This window comes from Corvus kubaryi, unplaced genomic scaffold (assembly GCF_017639235.1).
Source record: "Corvus kubaryi isolate FWS band 111438036 unplaced genomic scaffold, C.kubaryi_AGA036_p1.0 78, whole genome shotgun sequence".
In the NCBI taxonomy this organism is placed as follows: domain Eukaryota; kingdom Metazoa; phylum Chordata; class Aves; order Passeriformes; family Corvidae; genus Corvus; species Corvus kubaryi.
The window spans coordinates 3,571,975-3,579,760 of NW_024582065.1; positions in this window are offsets into that span (position 1 = coordinate 3,571,975).

A 7,786-nucleotide genomic window follows, 5' to 3' on the forward strand; every position below is an offset into this window, starting at 1 on the left:
AATGCATTTCAAAATGTTAACAAAAATAGCGGCTATCTCTGAACAAGCTGAGGTGAATTATTTAAGTATTCAGAAGAGCTTTTGAGATGAGCCCTCACAAGGAGCTATTGAGGAAAGCTTAGTGGGTTTCCTTGAGGTAAGAGGTAAAAGTTCTTTCATGGATTGAAAACAAACTATGGCATAAAAATCAAAGAGCTGTGATAAAAAGTCCAATTCTTGCATGGAAAGAGGTTAATAGTGGGAGGTCCTCCAGGGACTGCTCCCAGGACAAGCATTGTTAAAGAGATGTTTTAAGAGCCTGAGGATGCAGTGGAAAAAGGGCAACGTTTCTTCAAAGAACAAAATTTCCCTTCTCCCCCATCATCCTTCTAGGTCACTCAGGTCTGGGGAAAGTGACGAGAAACTCATTTAAGAGAGACCTCAGAGAAGGATGCAAGTGGGCCATGCAGTGGCAAAAAAAATCCTGCTAAGGATTGCACACACAACAAGAGGTTTTGGGAAGAGCAATTGGAATTGTTCACATCCAAATGAATTATCCTTTCTGAGATGAAAGAAGATGTTGGCTGCTGTGGGGAGCCCAGCGTAAGATACGTGTTCAATGCACAGCGATCATCAAAGGGCTGGATGAAATGTAAAGCTCTTTGGAGAGATATTGTATTTCCTCCCTTGTTTTCTAACAGCAGCTGCATGTTTTTGCCCTGGGAAACATCATCACATGGGAGCAGCAATGTAAGGAAAGCATTGTAGAAATAGAGAAGGGCCAAAGGAGGTAAGGAAAAGAAAGAATTTCTGCAGATAAGGAGGGAGGTTTAGACATCCATAGAAAAAATGTCAATAGCAGCGTGTCACCCTCTTGCAGGGGCATCCATATGGTGAAAGTGGAAAAGAAAGAGAAGGTAAAGAACTGAAAGGTGCTCTTGTTGTTGTTTTGGGGATTGGGGTTTTTTAGGGGGTTTTTTTGTGTGTTTTTTAAAATTTTGTTTATGTGAAAGCAAATAGGCTGAAGTCCCAGAGAAGTCAGCTGAACTGTGTGTGAGTGAGCACCTGGGTTCAACAGCTCAAGAATAAAGATATCAATCAGCTGCTCTCTTTGTCCTTTTCAACATTAAGGGGAGAAAAGGTCACTTGGGCAAATTAAGAAGAAAATTGAGTAAATAAAAGAAAACAATTTTCCTTTTTAAATATAACTAACCTGTGCCATTTCCAGCTGCTTGCTAACTTTGAGGCAAAGAGCAACAAGAGTTTCCTGAATTTCTCTGAGGGAGAAAGCACGGGCAGCAGTGACAACCCGAAACCTCAGAACAGTGAGCACATAAAGTCACTTCTCATTTTGTTACTTCTGGACCCACAGCATGGAAATGGGACAATGCATTTCTTGGAGGGGAAACACCCAGGTCTGAAGACTTGGAATAGCAGGGAGATTGGGAAGGAAATTGCCCAGGTGATTCAAAGAGATGAAGTACCCTGAGCTGTACTTCTGAACAGAGCCAACACTGACCTGTAGTTCATGCAGCAGGCAGAGACCCATAAAACACATGTAACCCAAATAACCCTCGTAGCCTCTATCCCTTATAACCCAAACAACCTGTAGAACCCATATAACCCAGATAATCCATATAACCCATGTAACTCCCCCTCGATCCCCTATAGCCCATATAACCCCTTTAGCCCATACAACCCATATAACCCCAATAACCCCTGTAAGTCTGTGTTACCCTTATAACACAAATAACCCACATAAACCAAATAATCCATATAACTCATGTAACCCCTATAACCTGCATAGCCCATATAACCCAAATAACCCAAATAACCTCTATAGCCTGTATGACCCCTGTAGCCCATATAACCCATATAAATCCTATAACCCAAATAACTTCCCCACCTTCCAACTCTGCTCCAAACTTCCCCTGTGCGCTCCAGAACACCATTTTGACAGGAGATGTTGTCCTGAGGGATTTGTATCCATGAAGGAGCACTTGTGATGTGAACTTTTAGAATTGACTTATCAGCCATGAGATTTAAGGTCTTTTAAAGCCTGTCAGAGACTTCGGTGCTCCAGGTGCCCAACAGAGTTAGAAATCAGATCTCAGAGGTGGTGTTGCACAGCCCTCCTCCATGGGCTTCCCAATTCCACCACCTCCCTGTCCCTCCTCCTCCTCCAGAGTTTTAATCTGACATAGGAAAAGTCTTAAAAACTCCTTTGAGCAAGGACAGTGTGCAAGTCAGCAAAAACAAGAGAGTGACTCTTACCTGCCTTTCTGACACTAATGGGGAATGAATTCCTGCATATTTGCAGCCTGGATCACAGAGATTTTCTCTTTCTCCAGCTTCTTCCACAAAAATCCCCAAGCTTTTCACAAATATTAAAGGTTGGATGAGTTATTCTTTGCTCAATGTGAATGCACTCAAGTCGATGGCATTACTCATGGAAGAAATGTTCCTGACTGTAAGTGTAGATATCCCAATACAATTTATTAATTTTGCTTTACTGTGCATTTGTGAGGCTTAACAGATGGGAATATTGACATTAGAAGTTCATGGGATCGGCTCAAGGTCAGAAAGTGACAGGATTGGAAACTTCACCAAAGCCTCGATTTTCTTTTCTCTCATTTCAGTCATGAGATTTAAAAATACAGAAACCAGCAGCACCAGCTAGTCCAGAACTCTTCAGTTTGCAGAAAGGAACTGCCAGATTGAAGGGAACAGCCCCTCACGTGGCAGGGAAGGCAATCAGGCTGAGCATGGGGAGGATGTGGAGCAAAGATATTGAGGAGTCAGGAAGAGGGAGGAGAGAAAGTCAGGTGCTGATTTTTTCCTTATTTCACCCCCAACTTGGAAAAAGGCTGAGAATATGCTTGGGATGATTGTCAGGGCACTGTGTTCTTCTGTTTGCTTGCTTAAAAACTGTATTTTAGAACAAACACTGGTTTTTAAAGCCTCTGAAGAGATGGAAGAATTCTCTTTGCTCTTAGCAGGAGACATCACACTATCATGTTTGACCCTTTTAGGCTGAAAAGAAACTCCCTGAAGGGACAAATCCCTATTTGAGTCAGGGCAATCACCCTACTATGGGGGTCTGTACAAGCCTAAGACTTCCCTAGGACCCCACAAAGGCTTCCTGTGACAGCTTTTGGTTCAAGAAGGCACCACCATCTCATGCTCACTCCTCCCTCATCTCTCACTTTTCCCTCTCCATTTCTCTCTTCTAACAGGATAAAAATCAAACCTCTTAAAGAGCACTTTTCTTCCTCGAAGGCTTTCTTGCACCTGCCTTGATGCTCCAGCCACCACTGGCATCCTGCAACATCTCCATCCTGAATGGTTTGGGAACTCTATGGCACTTGCTCAAACACCTGCTCTGGGGGGCGAGAAGAGATAATTAGCACCATTTTTCTAATGACCCATTTGTAGCTGATGAGGCAAAGCAAACAGAGTAGGGGTGGTGTCCATGAGCCCTCACCAGAGCCATGGCTGCAGGAATTGCCCCAGATGAACCATCCATTCATCTCCAATTCACCAGGCTCCTGCTCAGACCTCCATCCTGCCCGTGTGAGACCTGGAAGGTCCCTGCTCCCGTCGTGTGCCAGGCTTTCCTCTTGTCTCCAGTGGCAAGAGGGCCAGGTTGTCATTTCACCGAGCAGCAGCGAACAGAAGGACCCGAATGCAGCTGAGAAAAATCCTCAGTCTGGCATTAATCACCTGCTTGGGGCTGGCGGCAGGCAGTGACATTTTCTCAGTGGCACACAACCAGACATCTGCTGAATGAGCCAGCAGCTCGATCCAAGGGGAGGCATCTGCCTTTTTGTCTCCTCCCTGTAGGAAAGGAAAGGTCATGGCAGTCCCAGGGAAGCAGAGAAGGAAAGGTTACCCATGGAGTCAGGGTCCCTGGGCAGCCAGGGGTTACTTGGTGGGGAGCCCAGTATGTTCATGCACAGCACTCACCACACGTGGAGGTAAATCAATGCCACCTCGGAAGCTGCTGGGAGATTTAGATTTAAATAGAGAAGTTAAGGAATGTGAATGGCTCTCCAAAGGAAACAAACGTGGGAAATCACTCAGACCAGGATCATGGAGACCACGAGACTGCTCAGGAAGCTTCAGCTGCATCACGGCTGTCAAGAACGGGGTGGAAAGAAAATTCACCCAGAGCAGGGAACTCCATCCTGTGCTTCTGGTGATGGATTCTGAAATGACCTCTCTGCTGAACTGTCAGATGCAAAATATGAATCTAATCGAACTATGGATCTGAGCCAGCACAGTAATTCACCTGTTTCTGAGGCTGCAGTGCAAAATACATTTCTCTGAAATATAACACTGATCAAAAATAAAATAAGAATAGGCAGACAGATTTTCTATTGGAAAATGCTGATTTATTGAAACCAAGATGTTTAATAGGGATACATTGATTTCTTTAAAAATTTTGAGGACTTTCATTAAAAGTTACAAGATGCAAGGTGGGACAAAGCAAGAAGCCAAATTTAACTCCTCACTGTCATTTAAGCTGAGCCTGAAGAATAACATCTAAAAGAGGGCTTTGAAGGGGGTTGCAAAAATGCTGATTTTTCATTTCCTAATCCAGATCACTGCATCTCACTTGCACTTTGGCAAACGTGTGATCACATCACATTTAACACTTTTGTAGTAACTTCAGCTGAAAAAACGTAGAAGGCTTCATCTTATGGAGGGCTACGAAGACAATGGAGGGACTGGAGCATCTCTTACGAGGAAAGGCTGAAGGAGCTGGGGCTGTTCAGCCTCCAGAAGAGACAACTGAGAGGGGACCTCATTAATGTGTATAAATACTTAAAGTGGGTGCCAAGAGCATGGACGAGGTTCTGCTCTGCGGGGTCCAGCCATGGCACAAGAGGAACGGGCAGGAACTGCTGCCCAGGAAGTTCTACCTGAACATGAGGAAGAACTTCTTTCCTGTGCAGTGACCCAGAGAGGGTGTGGAGTCTCCCTCACTGGGGATATTCCAGAACCCTCTGGATACACTCCTGTGCCATGTGCACTGGGATGGCTCTTCTGGAGCAGGCAGGTGGGACCAGATGACCCAGTGTGATCCCTTCCAACCTGCCTCATCCTGTGATTCTTACCTGTGGAAAAACCCTACAGAAGAACACCATAAATGCTATAGATCCTGTTTGCCAGGGCTGGCTGAAAGGCCCCTTTGAGTTGCTTTGAGGGTGCTGGTGCTGTGCAGGCTCCTTACAACAAGAATGCGGGTGCCATGTAGTGCCACCAAGTCTTTCCATCCTCGGGCTTTTCCCAAAATCAGTATGGAATGTCAGCCAACCTTACACCCTTGCTAAAGATGACTGTTTCATGTCAGCTCCTGCTTTTATAGCATCCAATCTTAGTTTTGATTTTCAAGGGATGTTTCTGTTGATTATTTTTTTTAATCACAGATACATATCATGCCAAACATCAGCTCTAGCCAAAGGAAACCTTTTCCCTGGCAGGGTTTGTGGATTTCTATCACTCTTGCTCTGTTGAACTGATCAGATTAGATAGGATGGGGCCAAGATTTCTCTTGGCTCTGGTGCTTTCACATCATTCAGTGCACCGCTGGGAAGGGAGCATGAGGGACAGGATGCAGAATGTGCCAGAGGAGAGCTGCTACCTCTAGGATGGCCTGAGAGGGTTTTAATGAAAATCAACCCTGTCCTACAGGCTGAGGGCAACCCTAACAAGAGAAGATTCTCTGTTTACAGCATTCCTCCCTTCCTTCACGAGCTGGATAATATATGTAATATGGACAGGAAGAAAAAGAGGGTTTCTTTATGAGCAGCCGTCTTCAAGAGGCAGAAGAGGGATGATGATCCAGTAGCTGGGAGCAACACTGTGTTGGGCAGCTGAGCACAAAGGAGTGACAAATGTCACTATGCATTTCGATTACATGAGGGATTTGGGGACTTGGAAAGTTAAAACTTGGCTGGTACAAATTAAAATTTGGCTGCTACAACAGCATTGCCAGAGCCTGTTCTCAGGAGCAGTGGAAGCATTTCCTTGGTAGTTGCAGTTGGTCAAGGCTTTGATGTTCTCTCTAATTTCAAAAACAGTAAAATGGAGAGTCAGGTGTCATTAAAGCAAGATAAACCACAAACACATGAGAATGAGACCTCATATTCCCACCCATGAACAACATAAGAATAAGTAAGTGTATGTATATATAACTTACTTTATACATAGTTATATATCTATAAATTATATATATGAATGAGAGAGGTGAAAACCTTGGATAGGTTTCAGACTCCTGGCTGCTTTCCAAAAACACTTTAGAAATACAGTACTAAATTTACATTGGTTTCAGTAATGCAAGCCCAGAATTTTCCCCTGGAGATCCCATCTGCTCCTCACTTACATGAATCCCCCAACCTGGAGAACAGCAGGGCCGACATCCCATTAGATCACTGGTTTTATCATGCCCATTCAGTTTTTCCCTGGATCGGATGATCTGCCAGGGCAGAATGCTGCATCATTTGCTTCATCAAAATGTACAATGTGGTGTGCAGTGATCCAGGCAGCAGAGAGGTGTCAGGCACAATGGCTGGCTCCTGGAGGATGCAACCCCTGTAAAGCTGTAACTGCTGAGTTCCTGGGAGCTGACACACACTGGGATCTCTCCCTGCTATCCAGGCATTAGCAAATTACTGTTCAGACTAGTTGGGAATAGGGGAGGAAGTAGCTCAGAAGTTTTCTTGGAAGTTAGTGGAGGGAGAATAAACTCGTGAAAAAAAAGTGAGTCAGGGATGAGACATGGCCAGGCTTCCACAGAATGGGAAAAACAGAGGAGACCAAGGTGATGTGACCTTCCAGTACCTAAAGGGCTGGAGAGGGACTTTTTACAATGGCATGGAGTGACAGAACAAAGGGGAATGGCTTTAAGCTGAAGAAGGGTAGATTTAGGTTAAATAATGGGAAGAAGTTCTTCCCTGTGAGGGTGGGCAGGCCCTGGCACAGGGTGCCCAGAGCAGCTGTGGCTGCCCCTGGATCCCTGGCAGTGTCCAAGGCCAGGCTGGACGGGGCATGGAGCAACCTGGAATAGTGGAAGGTGTCCCTGCCCATGGCAGGGGGTGGAATGAGATGAGTTTTAAGGTCCCTTCGAACCTAAATGATTCAATGATTCTGTGATCAATACAAGGCTTAGGTGACAGAAGCTCATTCATGGACCACACCGTTTCTTCCAGACTCTGCCTAAATAATTGCACGTTTTATCCTGTGACTATTACAAGGGATCCCAAAACATTTTCCACGCAAGAGCTTAATCTAAGCTGCTGTTAAAATACTGTGTGCTTGGCACCGTGCACAGCCAAGAGCAAAGCAGAAAGAATCAAGCAATGGAAAATCATTGTCTCTGCATGGCCTGGAGAGGACACCACAGCAGGGCAGGGATGCACCCGGTGGTGGAGGTGGAAAACACTGAGCCTTCTGCCCCTCTGCCAAAGCGTGCTGCACCCAGAGCTGGACATCAAAACAGCGAGGACGGAAAGAAAAGGAGAATCCTTTAAAATGCTGCCACAAAGGGCCCTTTTTCACAGAGCAGAAGGCTGGAGGAAGGCGGGAGGCTGCGCGGGGCCGAGCGATGCCGTCCCTGGGCTCACGGGGGCGGGTGCGATCCGCGGCTGCGGCTCCGCGCACGGGCACGGCTCCCGCTGCTCCGCTGTGCCTGCCAGCAGAGCAAAGAGGATTCAGCCTCTAGGCAAGGCTTTACCAGAGGGGAAAAGGCCACAGGTTTCTTTTTATGGGTGCCCACATCCATAAAATTTACACAGCTTCGTAG